The sequence below is a fragment of the Enhydra lutris genome, unplaced genomic scaffold (assembly GCF_002288905.1).
Source record: "Enhydra lutris kenyoni isolate GAN:26980312 unplaced genomic scaffold, ASM228890v2 scaffoldscaffold93, whole genome shotgun sequence".
Taxonomy (NCBI): Eukaryota; Metazoa; Chordata; class Mammalia; order Carnivora; family Mustelidae; genus Enhydra; species Enhydra lutris.
The window spans coordinates 387,077-403,473 of record NW_019154177.1 but is presented as its reverse complement, the minus strand read 5'-3'; the positions used below and the strand labels follow the sequence as shown (position 1 = coordinate 403,473).

General features: G+C 54.9%; 1 long non-coding RNA gene across 1 annotated transcript; it reads right to left on the bottom strand.

Annotated features, from left to right (window-relative positions):
• Positions 1-356: 356 nt before the first annotated feature.
• On the bottom strand, positions 357-3,661 carry LOC111138642. Its single transcript, XR_002640053.1, has 4 exons — positions 3,524-3,661; positions 1,958-2,119; positions 1,794-1,866; positions 357-1,366 (listed from the first exon to the last, which is right to left on the bottom strand). It is a non-coding gene; the product is annotated as an uncharacterized LOC111138642 (long non-coding RNA).
• Between the last annotated feature and the right edge of the window lie 12,736 nt (positions 3,662-16,397).

Here is a 16,397-nt window from a genome sequence, read left to right as displayed (position 1 = left end):
GGTTCCTTGGCCTCGTGGAGTCGTCGGAGTGCAAAGGATGCAGGCGCCCTCCAGGATTCACTCTGTTTTCTTCCTCAATTCCCCAGGTCAAGTCACAAGGGACTCACTGGGTCAGGTTTCAGAACCCAGGATGGGCCACCAGGTGAGCAGCCCCCCCCAGGGGAGATTTTCTCTGGGAGCACAAGGAGCCACTCCCCGAGCTACTCAGCAACCTACACTCCTCTCCCATTTCTCCCCCTCACAAAGGGCACTGTGCCGTGTTACAGCTCTGCGCCTGTGTTTTACTTTAAAAAAATATTTTCTAATATTGGAATGTGGTTCACGGAAGAGAAAAACATGAACACTCACAAAGAATTCTTTTAATATTTCAGAAGATTTGTTTCCCATTGTTTAACTACAACAGGAAATAAAAATGCACAGATCGCCCCTTCCACTGCCCCGTACGATTCACAGCGGTGACTTATTAGAGGAGAGCAGGAAATACAAGAGAACAGACCTTCTGACAACCCAACATTTCATCATCGAGGTTGTGAAACTACACACACACACTCAAAGAAAGAAGCCTGAACCAACGTCTTGGCCTGGCGACGCAGAACAGTCGGGAACTGGAGGGACAGGGACAGATGGAGAGCTCGTGCATGTTGCTGAGGCTGGTGGCACAGATGAAGGCGCCCACCAGCTCCCCACCTGGGCCTCCCCTGTCCTCAGCCAGGAACCTGCTCACAGCCCTGACCCGTCACAACTGTCACATGGGGGACACACGGCCACCCCCAGAGCCAGCCCTGCCCACACCATCCTGCGGAATGCACTCTACTCTCCTGCGGGAGCCCTGAGCTCTCCCCAGACCTGGAACTGCCCCGTCTGCTGCAGAGCTCCAGGATCCCCCGCTCTTGTCACAGTGACACTGGCCCGAGGCTTTCATAAATATGTCATGTTTCTCTCCACTCACCTTCCTACCTGGGCAAACTGTTAGACACGTTATTGGTGGAACCTGAACCTGCTGTGAGATCTGAGTCTTTCACTGCAGCCTTCTGCGCACTCCTCGTGCAGTAAATACCATCGCCTGCGACGGGGGTCATGAAACTTATTTACAGAATGATACAGCCCAAATCACCTCGCTTTATTTGCTCTTCATTATGTAGAACAATTTCTGTGCAATTTCTGCATCCATAGATGCTACCTGCCAGCAACTTCTTAAGGAGGAAACAGAAACTCTGTGGGATAACTGACCCACCCAGTGTCAGGCAAGCAGTTCCAGAACTCACCCCAGGGCTCCTGACATCCGCCAAGCCCCTTGAAGCCAGCAGCATGCCTCTATCCAGGAGAATTCCCCAAGACTCTCCTCCTGACTCCACCAGCAAGGAAACTGCAGAGAAAATACAGCATGTCAAAATATCTAGACGATACACTGAGTCAAATTAGAAAGTCAAGCTTTCCTTTTAAACGGTAAATGTCGACTTTGAATAATTTTGAATCTTCCCTTGACCCTAAATGTAACTCTTTTGATGAAAAGACTAATCAATTATGAAACATCAGCTTTGACAAATGACATCATCCATGTCTGTATCCGGCCACAGAAAGCCACTGAACTCTAGATGGTGGCGTTCGACCACCCCCCCGGCCCAAGGGAATAGACGCTGTTGGACAAAGGATCCAGTTATACGTAAGAACACACTAGGAGCAAATCTCATCTTCCTTCTCTGGTACAAGTGACTTCCTAGGAAGCAGGTGTGCAGATGAGATTTTGTACGCAGTAAATGAACGAGAAGATGGCATTCCCTGCGATGTCCTACCTGCGGGGACACTAAGGAACTCTGGCACCGAATCCAGAATGCGGACAGCGCTTCAGTTGACTTCGTGGCCCAGCTAGAGAAAAGAGAAAAGCCCAGGAGGTTTTCAGTTGCAAAGAAGTTTTACCTCCAGTCCTGACATGTAAGTGACATTGCGCCCAACGTACCTGCTGCTTTCACGGAAAGCGGGCGTCCTGTGACGAGCTGCCTGCCTGACTCAGACGCTGTCGTTCAAACCTTCGGGTCTCGTGGAGCCAGAGTGGAGAAGTGTTGTCAGGTGGGGATGAGAAGGCGCCTCTGACCTAAGGCCGGCACACCTGCTTCTGTTTCTGGGAGAATGGAAAACACATTCTTGTTTCTTTTCTTTTCTCTTTTCATTTTGGAAACACACATTTTTCTTAAGTAGTAATTATCAACATTCTAAAGTAGACCAATGACTTTGTCTTTTTCAGAAAAGTGAAATTATCCTTCCAAAGGAACACCTCAACTCACCTGTTCCTCATGCAACTTGAGTGGGGTCTGGTTTCCCCCAGCTTCCAGGCCCCCGCCTGGAGGACCCTCGTGCACAACCCTGACAGCCCATTCCCACCCGCCCCCGGACAGAGTGCAAAATGCTGAAGCTGGGGAACTTGTTCTGGCACTTGTTAGCGCCACACCTGTGGGGGGTGGGGAACAGGGGACACCCTGCTGACCTCGGGGTGCTGCTCAAGGTCCATTACCTGCACCGTGCCAGGGAACAGGGCACCCCCTGAGGTTGGGGACCATGTGCTCTCTTTACATGCACTCTTCCTGGAGAACACAGAAAACCCTGAAATGTCCGCAACCCATCCCACAAAAGCTTGGATGAGTGAGGACCCTGGAGTTCAGGGGTCGGGGGGAGAGAGCTAGTTGGTGGACATCAGGCAGAAGAGACTTTCAAGGGAAAAAGAAAACCCATCTGAGTTCCCACAGTGAACTCCCGTCATGTGCCCTTCAAGGACCCTATGCCCGGGATCCCCACCCCAGCACACGGGCCACACTTCCCGAGCCAGGGTCCCCCCAGGAACTCTTCCAGCGCCCCTTTTCTGCCACCCCTCTGCATCCTAGGGCACCTCTGGGTCCGCCCAGAGGACACAGCTCCACCCCCACGTGCTCATCAGTCGGGAGGGTGGCGCCCTGAGCCCACTGGATGCTACACCCCTGTACCGCGCCGCCAGGCTTTTACGGGTACTCCCGGAGGCGGGGCCTCCTCGCTGGAACACCTGGTCTGCGGGGCAGGCATGGGCGGGTCGTGAGCAGAGCCCCCTCCTCCAGACATCTGGCCCTTTCTGGGGACCCCCCTGGCTGCAGACCACTCAGATGCCTACACCTTCCCTTCCTGCACCAGCCCTGCCTGCAGAGCTGTTCCTGGCTCCTGGCTGTTTCTGAGAGCAAGATCAGCTGCTCTCGGACCTTCCCAGTCTCAGGCTTTAGGAAATGCAGTGGTTGGGGGCCTGGGTGGCTCAGTCATTAAGCCTCTGCCTTCAGCTCAGGTCATGATCCCAGGGTGCCCAGATTAAGCCCCACATCTGGCTCCCTGCTCAGCGGGAAGCCTCCTCCCTCTCACACTCCCCCTGCTTGTGTTCCCTCTCTCACTGTGTCTCTCTCTCTGTCAAATAATAAAATCTTTTTAAAAAGGAAAAGCAATGGTTTCCCACATTTCCAAGGCAGTTTTAAGACCCAATAAGTAATGCTTTAAGGGGGACGAGCTTCACCTTCTGGTGTCACCCATGGAGTGGAGAGTGCTTGTCAGACCTTCCAAGCATCCTTCTAGGATGAGCCCATTTGTGCTGGAAAATACACACACATGCTTGGTTCTTCAGGGAAGCTCCAGGAAGAACAAGAACAGCCGCCCTTCTGTGCTGTTGGAGTTGTGACCCAGGAACACTGGTTTTTCACTTAAAAAGAAAACATACTGTTATCGTCGACACTAAAGGGACAAACTCCCTTAAACATTTTAGAGAGAAAGGAAGAGACCAAGTCAGGTCAGCTGCCTGGGAGACACAATCTTCACAAGGAAGGGAGTGCTCTGGGGGAGGAACATTCGGGGCAGGTTTCTATATTCGTTCTGTTTTGTTTTACATACAGACTTACACATCATCATGAAAAAGAACATTCCAGAAAGTTACTTTTTCTTATGTTTTCAGGATGTGCATGTCCATATGATGTTAATCTTATGGGAGTGGGAGAGGTTCTTTCATTTTTTTTCTTTTTATGTTTGCAATGGCATTTTTTTTGGTTATCTTTTTCTTCTGGAAGCAGATATACAACATGGGCTTGGGGCAGAAATAGGGCCCATGCTCTGAGGTTTTGCCCAGTCATTTTGAGTTTGGTAAAAGGTTAAAGGATAGCTTCCCTGGGAGCCCAGGATCCGGGCCCATGGATGGTAAAAGACAGAAATTTCCACTATCATTCTAATTACAACTAAAGAGAGGAACTTGAGACAAAAGCACCTTTAACAACAGTACCAAGAAATAAAAATGATGCCTACAGAAGTTACCTGTTCCATGGTCAACAGAGGTAACAGAGGTGTTCACAGAAGCTGTGCTCCTCCCGTTATCCTGCCCAAATCCCTGAAGCACACAGATAATTTCAAGTCAGATTTTTAGAACTTCCCAACATCTTAGAGATGTCTGGCACCATTCCCTTGGACTACAGAATAAAACAGAGTAGCTCATTGTCACAACACTAATTTAAAAATGAAGTCCCCCTAAAGCTTGGATACACTGTCTTAGTTCTTTCTCTGCAGATTTTAACTAACATAAGTCATAGTCATACCATATAAACACTAAGATGGTTGCAAAATAAGTTATTGTGGGTAAGGGAATAGTTTACAAGCATTGTCTTACTGTGTAGAAGAGGCTGAGTGGAATGTTTTTAAATATTATTTCAGACTGGTATTAGAGCACACTCTGAAAATACCAGAGGCTGAATCAATTTTAAAAAGATAGTTCTTTCAGTAACTTTAATATCAGAAAAAATATTATAATGTCTCTATTCCTAGGCATCTTCGAGTATCTTACTCAAAGGTCCTCCAGACTTCAGGACCATGATGGGCAGAGGTAAACGGGCCAGCTGAATTCATTCCAGTTGGCCACACAACAAGAAAATCCTGAGACCTGACATGTTTCCTGATCCAGAAGACCAGAGATAAGAAGGAAATACTACCACGTATGGAATAACAAGGGATTTGGAGTCAGTTTGGGGATCCCACTTAGGTTTCTGATCCTAAAATCCTCTGTGACTCAGCCCCAGAGTCGGGAGCCATGAGGGGCCAGCCCTGCTCCTGGCGCAGGCTCATGACCTGAAATGATCCTCGCTTTGAGAGGGCAGGTCTCCTTCAGGAACCAGGGAGGGGAAAAGCCCCTCTCCCCTCCCCAGCTCCAGGACTCCCAGGACTCTGCAAGAGCTCTTCATTCGAGGAGGAGTCATGGAGAGCGTGTGTGTCCCGTCAGCCCAGCAAGTGAAAGAACCAAAGCCCAATGCTCAGGCTCTAACAGAAGCAGAATTTCAATGTCCTGTTTGGGGGCAGCCACCTCCCCTCTTACGTGGCCTTGGGGGACCCCAGGGAAAGTCTTCCTTGCTCTTGTGCCCTCAGAGGGAGCAGCTGGCCCCATGTCCAGGGTCCCCACCCTGTCCCACTGCTGAGGAAGAGCCACACAGAGGGACCTGGTATCAGGAATGTGGTCTCCCAGGGGCCTGGCAGCTGCGTGGAGAGGCTGAATGGCTTTGGGAGGAGGAGTGCTTGCTGGTAACACTGTGCACCATCCCCCACTGCACTCTGCAACCCAGGCTCTGTGCCCATCATAGGTCAGTCACCAGCATCCCATAGTTCCTGCCACAGGAGTGATCACTAAGGGTCACCACATTGCACAGAGGCGGAGAGTGAGGCCCAGAGAGGGAAGGCAAATGGCGCCAGTCACAGGGCTGCTCAGCAGAGTGGCTGGAAGGCCAGCCCTCCCGAGCCCCCACTAGCCCAGCCAGGGATTCCCTGAGCCCAGAGCGAGCCCTCCCCTGCCTGCCCAGCCACACACTGGCCCCTGAGCTGGATGATGGGCTGTTCTTCTTGGCCCTGGGGGTGTTACTGGCTGACTAGGAAGGGGAGTACAGCCGGTGGGACAGACTGTAGCTACAGGACACAGTGACAGTCGGAGCTAGCAGGAGTCACACTCTGGTCTCCCTCCCGGAGCCTGCCTCAGAGCTGGAGTCTGGGTGCCCTAGGGGCCGGCACACAACAGGGCCTGCGCTGACCAGGGAGCCACGGCCCCCACGGAGAGTCCATTCTGCCCTCTCCCAGCTCCTGTGGCAAATCACCTCTCCCCACTGTGTGGCTCCAGCCCCGGAACCAGACCCCATAGGGCTAGCTTGGCTCCAGCTCGTAATGAGTTTGCAGCCCCCGGAGCAGCTGCATTTCCTGGGGCTGGAGGGAGGACTGGCTGCAGACAAGGACTGGGCTGGGGGAAATGCGGGGCCTCATGGAGGGTGAAGGATGGGGCAGGGGCCGAGTCCTGGGGCCACTGCTAACGTCTAAAAAGGGCTGAAATCCCTGAATGCCCACGGGGTCCCTCATTACAGTAACAAAATCCCTCACACTCGGGCATTCTCCCCGGCCTCCTTCCCACATCTCTGACTCCAGCCAGGGCTGCAGTCCCAGGGTCCTACCAGGAAGGTGAGGAAGAAGGAGGAGAAGAGAAGGGCAGTGGGGTGGACTGCTCTTCCCCCTGCCCTGAGTCGGCCTTCACTGCTGTCTCCAGGTCCTCTGGCCCAGCCCTGCACTTAGCTGGACCCTGGGAGGCAGTTTGCATTCCCGGCCAGCTGGGTGGGGGTATTCAGTGACCTTTGTGTCCCCAGATGTCCAACCCGGCCGGCCCTGCACCCTGAGGCTTGCTGCCCAGGGTGGGCATGGTTCCTGGGCTAAGTGGACTTTGGGGCCACAGAGCCCTTGGCGGTGGTGAGGAACATGGGAGACCGGTCAGGTGCGGAGCCATGGGTCTCGTGCACACATGCCGCAGGACTGGGTCATGGTATAGGTGCTGTGTGCAGGTCCCCTGTGCACACCGGGCCCTCTCAGGAGGGAGGCCTGTGTGCCTGGTGCACTGTCCTCCACCTACCCCTGGAAGAGTGGCCAAGTTCAAGCATTTCCATGTCCAACCCTCAGGGACAGTTGGGAACCTAGGGTCAAGAGAGGCAGGGACTCACCAGGACAAATGGGGGGTACAGAGTCCAAGAAGCAGGGCTGCTCTCCAGTTCCAGGCCAGCCCCAACCCTCCCGTGAGGTTCACTTTGGGTGTGAGACCTCTCAGATCCTCAGGGATAGCTACCCACCCCATCCCATGCGGGGATATGACCTTGGGCATCCCCGGACAGGTAGAGGCATGTGCACCTGTGCACACACACATCACTCTGACTTCTCAGCTTGGGGTCAGAAGGGGCAGACACCCTGGGAGCGAGGTGGGTAACAAGGGGGAAAGAAGAAAGAGTCGGAGACAGCTGGGCCATGGGGTCAGGGGCATCAGGACCCCTGGCAAGAACCCAGATCCATAGCATGGGGAGGGGAGACAGGACAGGCTGATGGTCGGGGGGTCCCCAAGGGGCCCAGGGGATTTGCCAGGGCACTGGGAGAGGACAGGGTCTGGGGCCTGGTGTCCATCACCATCCTGGGCTACTGGAAGTAGGAAGAGATACCCCCCAAGTACAGACAAGGCTACAGTACAAAAGGCCTCAGCTACTCTTCTGTCAATTGTGCCATAGAGATGGGGTGTCCCTAGGGTCCCACAGGCTTGTAGCAAAGTCTGTTGGCCTTGGATCTTCATCCCTGACCCACTGTGCTCCCAGTCCTGGGTAAATGCTTTGTACTCCCTCGAGGTCCTTCTGACCAGAGGACAGCCTGGGGGTTTGGGGGCCTAAGGACCTGGGTTTGCAGAATGTGGCAGAGCACTGGGCCACTGGTCTGGGGACCAAGGTCAGGACCCTCCTTGTTGCAGCCTCAGGGTCCCCATTGGGAAGAGGTTCCAGAGTCAGTGCTCTGGTCAGGGTGAGGAGGCCTTAGGAGGGAACAAAGCACCAGGACAGGAGAGGGAAATGGGGAGAAGGTAGGCCTCCGAGGTTTCTCACATCGCCCCCAGAGACCACAGATCCTGCTGCTGGGAGAGACACAGAGACACACAGAGAAGACAGAGACAGAGAATGAACACAGAGAGGGAACCAGGAGAAGTTACAGACTTTCTTCCATCAGGTTGGAAACAACATCCCATCATTGTGCTCCATTCTATTCCTTAGAGCACAGTCACACAGGCCACCCATGCTGGAGGGGAGAGAATTCCACAGAGATGTGTGACAGGATTCAGGAATGCCAGGAACTACTGTGGGGACTTCCAAGCACACAGGCGCAGACGAGGCCCTGGGACCTGGGCCCAAAACTAGTCAGAGCCCCTGGAAGTCTGTGTCACAAGAGGACAAGGTCGGAATCAGTTCGCTGCAACCTTCCCACGGGGGCTGGGAGACAGGCAGGAGGAAAGTAGCTTTGCCTGGACCCCAGAGCAGACCCAGGCCCCTCTGAGCTGTTTCTATGCCCTGCCCAGGCCCCCACTCATTCTTGCATTGCCACGTGCATGTCCCAGCCTCCTGTGATACCAGGAACGTACATAGAGGTCCTAACCTTGATGGCGTCCCTCGAAGTAGAAGCCAGAAGACCCCACTGTGCAGATAGGGAGCCTGGGGAGGCCCTGAGAGGCACAGAGTCTGTCCAGGGTCACAATCCTGGGCATGAACAGGAGCCCAGTCTAAACCCAGCTCTGTGTCCTTACAGCGGGGACACCGTCCACACCCAGGCCTCATGGGTTCTGTAGGTAGATTGTGTGGGTGTCACTGTATAGACAGGGCATGGGGTAGAGGGTGAGCATTGAGCAGCAGGGGCAGGGGAGCCCTCAGGGGGCTCTGGTGTGAGGAGAAAGTCAGGTAAGGCGTCCCCAGGAAGTGGTGACATCACTTCCCTGACAAGAGAGCCCAACAGAATTTGGAACCCAGGTAACCAGGCACCCACATTCCAGAGACAGCCCCCTGCCCAGCTCATTTCCTTGGAGATTCTCAAAAGAAGGACATGTTTGCGTGTTGCGTCCCAAAGTCCGGAGGCTGCAGGCAGAGGAAAGCACGACCTGCAAACACTTTCCCTCGCTGGGGATGTCATATCAGGGTCCCTGATATCTCTGGTCATTTGGCTGGAAGTATAGAAAGGTGACACCATGAGGCCCAGAGCCAGTCCCCAGCCCCATATGCTCTGATCCGACCTGTGCAGCCCCAGGTCGCCTCCCCATGCGTGTGTGTGTGTGTGTGTGTGTGTGTGTTTGTAAAGAATGCTCACGGGTGCACCCACCCCACTCAAGAGCAGGTTGACAAGGGGTCAGATGCCCGGTGGGCAGGTCATGTTCACACCCCAGGTCAAGGCTGGCTGGATGGGATGGGGTGTGGGGGACTGTGGGCTTCTCCCCAGGGTTTATCCTGCGTCCTGCAGGTATGGGTCCCTGTCCCAGGTGTGGGGCTGTGCACGCACATGTCTGTGATCTGGGAGCAGCAGGGGGACTGGGTAGGAGGACAGTGAGAATCGCCGGGCAGGGCTGTGATGTGTCCGAGCCAGCTACCGGTCCCTGTCTTTGCAGAACACCAGGGATGATGAAACAAGAAGGAGGCTGGTGGATACCGGTTCTATCTGCCTGACACAGGGAGTGACCGTAGGGGGCTCTCCAGGAGCAGGGACTGGGGACTGCCTGGGAAGGCCTCTGACACTGCCCAGGCCACTGTCCTTGGTGGTACCACACCCGACTGTGGTCCAGGACCTGGAGCCCACGGATGCCAAGCCCAAGGGTGAGAAAGCCAGAGCTGGGTGTATGTGGGTGTCTGGGGATGGGTCGGTGGTGGGCCCACAGGCAGGAGACCCCAGAGGCTGGTGTGCGGCCAGGAGCAAGGACTGGGCTCAGAGCACCCAGCGGGAGGACTGCAGTTGAGATGTCCCGGTGAGGGCTCCTTCCGGGCTGTAGCTTCTCTGGGAGGCCCTGGGCTGAGCTCTGTCTCCGCAAAGGAAGGCAAACATGTTCTTCATTCCAGGATCTCCAACGAAATGAGCTGGGCAGGGGGCTGTCTTTGGAATGTGGGGGCCTGGCTACCTGGGTCCAGCTCTGAAGAGCCAGAGCGGGCCCCAATTTCACCCGCAGCTCCAGAGGGGGGATGGTGCCTGGAGAGACTTCAGCAGGAGACCAGGAGCCAGCATGGACCAGGCACCTGCCCACGGAGAGCCTGATGCTGTCCCAGAGGAGCTGGCACTACCCCTGCCCCTGCCCCTGCCCCTGCCCCTGCCCCAGCCCCTGCTCTAGTTCCTGCTCCTGTTGCTACCCCTGCCCCAGCCAGAGCCACTCCCCGCTTTCCCTGCCCCAGCCTGTGCTTCTGATCTTGCATCTGTCCCTGCTCCCGTCCCTGCCCCTGCCCCTGCTCCTGCGGGGCTCCCAGAGCCACATCCAGAGCCCACAGCTGCTCCTTGTACAACTGTCCCTTGTTCTATCCCCCGAACCCGACAGCCCGCAGGAATGCTTCATCCCCTACCTGTATATTCTTTCTCTGGTACATATTAACTGTTATTTTATCTCCCCATGTTCTGTGTACTGTTTATTATTTGTTTTCAATAAAATTACTTGTTTTCACTTGAACACATCACGAGCGTTAAGCACATTCCCAACGCTGTGCCACCATACCACAGAACATCGCAGCAGGACATCTCCTTCCCCAAAGGAGACCCTGAACCCAAAGCCCTCCCTGCATTTCTCCTCCAGCCCGGCCTCTCGCAACCCCTAAGCTGCTTTCTCTCTGTTCCTTTACCTGTTCTGGATGTTTCTGTATGTGGAATCACACAGTATGTGCCGTGGTGTCTGCCCACCTGTTTTCAAAGGGGACTTGACTTTTTCTGTGTTCATGTGACATAGGATTTCCCTTATTCGATATTGAGACCCGATGGATTAGAGATGAGATGTAATCATAGAGGCCCCTTTAGGAATTATGAGCACAATCTCGGGCCCAAGACCCCTGTTCCTGCTGGGACACCACAGCCTGACCCCAGACAGGACACGGCTGGCTCCTCCTGTGGCCCACACAGAAACCAGAGAAAAGCAGAAAGCTGGGAGACACACCGCAGAGGGCAAACGCATCGCTCACAACCCAAGGCCAGAGAAAAGTTTCCCCTGACTCTGCTCCAAACAGGCTCCAAGTCACAGGGTTCCACAGGGACAGAGACCAAATGCGTGCAAGTCCAGCGGAGAGGTTAGGCACATGGGGAGTATGTATCAGAGACCCAGGAGCTCCCAGGGAAGGACTCTGGCAAAGGAATTCCTATGGAGGCAGGACTTGTCATCCTCAGAGCGGCAGGTGTTTGGTCTGGGGACCGGCAGCCCTGGGGAGAATGTGAAGAACCAGAAGTCCAATGCAGGTCCCCTGGAGAGAAGGGTGACAGGCACCCCTGTCTGGGAAAACAGTGTGCAGGCCCCATTCCAGCCCACAGGGGCACCCATCACCTAGCAGTGCTCGGCCTCAGACTCGGCCCCAGAAACTCTAGCGTGGTGTTTCACAGATGCGTTGTCAGGAGTGTGCAGCACAGCAGTGGTGGAGAGAGCAGGGAATGGAACAACACTCATGCCCAAGGAGATGGAAGGGATCCACGGTCCCAGTCCTCATGACAGAATGTCCTGTAGCTACTGTCCCAGTGTCGTCCGGGCACAGGATCCAGGAAACCCCTCCTGAGAGCACCCACCACCACCACCCTGCTCCTGGGAACATTCAGAATTGTTTGAGGAGGTGGAGGGGATCCAGAGGACAGCAGGGCCAGGAAGGAAGGTCAGCACTGGGAGGGCAGATGGATGTGCCCTGAGCCACCATCCAGGGCCCAGGCTGTGATGCCCTCGGACCTCACCCCAAACAATGGCTCCTGATGTACGGACCGGACTTCTGCGCTTTCATTCCCTCCTTCCCTACCTCATTTATTCACTCTCTCATTCAATACCCCCCTCTCCTTCCCCTCCGCCCCTCCCTTCCCTCCCCCACTCTATCACCCTCCCTGCCTCCCTCCCATCCCTCCTTCCCCTCCCTTCCTCTTCTCTTTCCTTCCCTCTTTTCTCTCCTTCCTTCCTTACCCTCCCTCCATCCTTTCCTCCCTCATGCCCTCCTTCATTCAGCAGATCTGGGGTGTCCCTGCTCTGTACTGAGGACTGGGGCTTCATCAGTGAGCAGCCCCCAAACCACGGGGTGAGGTCCACTGTGGGAGGTGACAGGAGGCAGTCCTCAGGGCTGTTCCTGAAAACAGAGGCCAGTTGCACAAAGAAAAGAATGGAGAGACACATGCTTAGCACTCCCTCTAGGAAAATCTAGTCCTGAAAAGGGATGAAAAGTAAATATATCCTAGACTTCATGCAATGTGAGAGTTAGTGGCCTGTACACCCTGATTCCTAGAAGCAATGAAGAGTAAATCAGCCAGTGTCAACTGGGGGTTTGTGACACAACTTTTCTGACCAAATGACAGCATTTCAGCCAACATCTCCAGGGTCTCCGAGGTTTCCCTAGGGCCTCTGTGATCCTCTGACTCTTCCATCGACCTCCTTGGGAAGCTCTGTCCTGTCGTCTTGTCTCCTGCCTTTTCTGCGACACTTCTGTGGTGTCCTCTCCCCCCACCAGGGCCACCCTCACCAGGATTCCCCCACGCCCCTTGGCTGGGTGCCCACACCCTAGATTGGGCTCCATGAGCCCCATGTTTTGTGCAAGGCCTGTGTGCTCCCTCTGGAGTCACCTCGCATCTCCCATGTAATGGCCTGCATCTCCCTGCACTGGGTCTCCTCTGACGAGTCTGTGAGGCCTGCCTGTGCCCATGTCACGGGCATGGAAGTGCGAGTCCAGAAGGTACAGACAACCTGCTCCCAGTCCCAGCGTGTGGATCCTGGGCCGAGAGTGGTCCCTGAGCAGAGGAGGAGTTGGGCCCAGGGAGCCTGAGGAAGGACGTGGCACAGTGAGCCCCCAGGAGAGTGAGCATCATGAGGGTCTGGCGCTCAGGCCTGCTGGGAGACCACGTCCCACCCACACTGGATCTGTCCCCAGGGCTGGGGTTCGTCGGGGTACCCACCCTCCCAGGCTGCAGGCTGGCAGTGACCAGCAGGGGAGGGGCACGGCTGCTATAGGAGAGAGCCCTCAGGCAGAGAGGAGGGGGCAGGTGCTCCCCCAGCAGCAGGTGCACTGGGGCAGACTGGGGGGTGGGGTGTGCATCGGCAGACAGCAGCGTCTGCAGCTGGGGTCTCCACACAGGCCCTCTCCTGAGGCTCAGCACAAGCTTGTCTGGATGGCCTGTGCTCCCAAACACAAAGTCTGACCCAGGACCTCCCCTCAAGCTCCGACTGCCAATCCTTTGTACTCAGCTCATGCGCAAGAAATGGCCAATATTGAGGTGGTGTTGGGCGCATAGAGACATGATTTTCTGGCCCACCCTGTAACATTGCTGGCATTTTAAAGATCTCAGGTTTTGATTCAAAAACCGTAGGATGCTGGGAACCCCAAAGAGCTTTCTGGAAACCTGCCTCTGTGCCTTTCAACCCTCTCATCCCATCAGCTCTGCTCAGAAGCCTTCCAGGCCACAGACCCATGGTCTTGGGTCCTCAGACAGCCCAGATGACATGCCTTCAATCAGCAATCTAGGTGGGGCAGCAGGACACACTGCGGATTCCAGCTAATCCCCTCCCAGAAAGTGAGGGTGCTGCTGGACGAGTTGTCTGGAAACAGCCAGGTCCGGGTCCCAGGAAGACACCAGAGGCACAGGAGTAACTGAGGAGCATCTGAAGGTCAGGTAGGGACAGTGGGAGTCTCGGGTGGTTTTGCCTGGGGGCAGCTCTCGTCCCCCTAAATCCTCAGTGTGATGGCTCTGCTGGGGTACAGGGGAGGGACCAAGCCAGGAGGACACACACCTCTACTGTCAGAGGTCGCCAACTCTATCTGTGCACAGGTGGGGAAACCCGGCCACACCCCCAAAGAATTTCTGTAAACAGGAGCCAACTCAGTGGCAGCCGACCTAGGAGGTCAGCCTTCCAGCTGCCTGAGGAGGAATCAACCCACAGACCAGCACACTAGCCAGAAATGGACGAAGGAAAAGCAGCTCTGCATTTCAAGAGTTTCTGAATTACCAGTTTGTTCCTATGGTTAGTATACCGTGCGAGGCCTTGAAAATGTTCTCCTCATGCTCTCTGCTGGAGAGGTTCTTGAAAAATCTCTGGTTTATAGGTAAAACCATCCAGAATTGATCTTGGTTGGCACAGCCGTGCTGGGAAATGTATGGAGTTTCCCCCAAATACTAAAAATAGAACTCCTGTATGATCCTACTACTGGGTAGACATTTGCAGGAAATGAAGTCAGTTTCTCGAAGTAAGATCCGCACACTCTCACCCAATGTCCTGGAGGAAGGGTGGCCACCCTTCGCAACAGAGCACCGGTGTGGGAGTAGTAGGCAACCCGCCCCTGGAGGCAGGTGCCTCCCTGGACAAGGGACTGTCCCATGGCTGGGCTGTATCCACAGCAGCTCATTCAATGTCCTGGATACTAGCAGGAGACAGAGTACAGCACCAGGCCAGTGAGCGTCAGGACACACTGCCCAAATACAGCACCTTGGCAAATTAAATACAGAAACAAAGAATTTTCCATAGAGCAGACGCAGGAAGATCCCTCTGATAAGCAGCCATCAGCCCTCCCTCCCTGAAGCAGGTCGGAATACTCCCACAGGAACTTCCTCTCCCCAGACCGCAAGGAGGACGTGCTGATCACCAGAGTCAAGGAATTTAGGGCCACAAAGGCCGTAGGAACAAACCTGGTTAAACTAACCTTTATCTTCCTAGTTACTTTTTTACCATTTACCAGCCCTAGCTCAAACCCCTGTGTCTCAATTCTTCATGCATTGATTGTTTCTTTGCCTAAAACATAGAACTCTCTGCTCCAATCGCCTCTGCTGGTCTCCATGTTCCTGGGAGGCTCCCACCAGAAAAGTCCATACACTCTGCCAGCTTTTCTCCTGTTCCTCTGTCTTTGTCAGTTTCCAGACCCAGCAGGGACCTTAAGAGGAGTTGAAGAAAATTTCCTCTCTTGCAGCCCTGGGCCGGGGATGGTGGCAGAGGGAGTCAGGAAAACCCATCCCGTCTTCCTGACCTTGGTCAAAGCCGCCCTCTGCTGGGAAGCAGCACAGGGCTGTGGGTGGCTGGGGGAGCCCCGGAGAGGCAGGTGGAACATGTAGGAAGCTCCCTGACCCCCAGCCAGGGGACGTGGCCCCACTGACAAGTCCAGGGTGTGATGATGAATATTATCATGGAAGCTTCCCAAATATCAGACCTTCCCCACCCCAGGCTTCATTATTGCTGCTCATTGTGGTTGCTGCTGTTGGCTTAGTGACTTTTCTGAGCTAACTTTGTCCAGTCTGTGTTCTGTGCTGCGTGTGGCCACTGAACCCCCGTGCTGTTAATTTCGTGGTCAGCCAGGGGCTGGGCAGAGGGGTCACTGGTGTTTCCGAGCTATGGCTACAGACTGGAGGGCCCTGCAGCCTCCTCCTCAGGTTCGAATAGTCTGCTCGAGCGGCTCACAGAACTCAGGGAAACACGTTACTTACTAGACGACCCGTTCATTCAAAGGACGGAACTCAGGACCAGGCAGCTGGAAGCGACGAGCAGGGCAAGGTGTGTAGCAAAGGGTCAGAGCTCCCCTGCTCTCGGAGGGAAAAAGGCCTTTACTCCCCTGCACTGTGACTTCCGTCTGTACTTCCGAACTGATGACGTCCCTCCTTCCAGCTCATCTGTTAACTCAAGTCAAAGACCCGGCGGGCACCAGAATGACCCCTCAAGCAATAACCACTGCCTGACCCCAGCACGACACCAGCAAGATCCCAAGACAATGATTGACCGCAACATTACTGACCTCCTGCACCAGCCCACCGACCTCTGTCCTAGATTTTCCTCATATAAAAGCCCAGGAGTGTTTTCAGCACCTTGAGACCATGCCAGTCCTCGGCCTTCTGACATCAGCGGCACTGAAATACATTCCTTTCACGTGTCACCACCACTCGTCTCTCTGCCTTTGGATCTGGGACACTGTGGACAGCGCAATGTAGCAAGTCAAATCCCAGGCCTGCCCTCGCCAGGGTTCACCGCCGCTGCTGCTCTCGCTGCAGTTCTGCTGTGGCTTAGTGACAGTTCTCAACTGATTTTGTCGAGTCTGTATCCCTCGTCGTGTGTGCCCACAGAAGTGTCTGGTCTGTGAATGTAGTGGTCAGCTGTCGACTGGGTGAGAGTTCCTTAAACATCTGGAAACTGCCCTCCTTCTGGGAGAAAAAAAAAAACCCTCCAGTCCTTGCAGATGGGGAGGAGGGCTCTGGGTGCGTGGGTGTCGGGGTGCACCTTCCGCACCAGCCAGGCCTCTTAGCACCCTGCCTTGGCCTTCGCTTCCTACTTGCCCAGTCTGACAATCGCCAGAGGGCAGAGCCTAGGGCTTTCTCAGGTCGGCCCTGAGCAGGCACCCAGCCCACGCATGCAGTGTCCC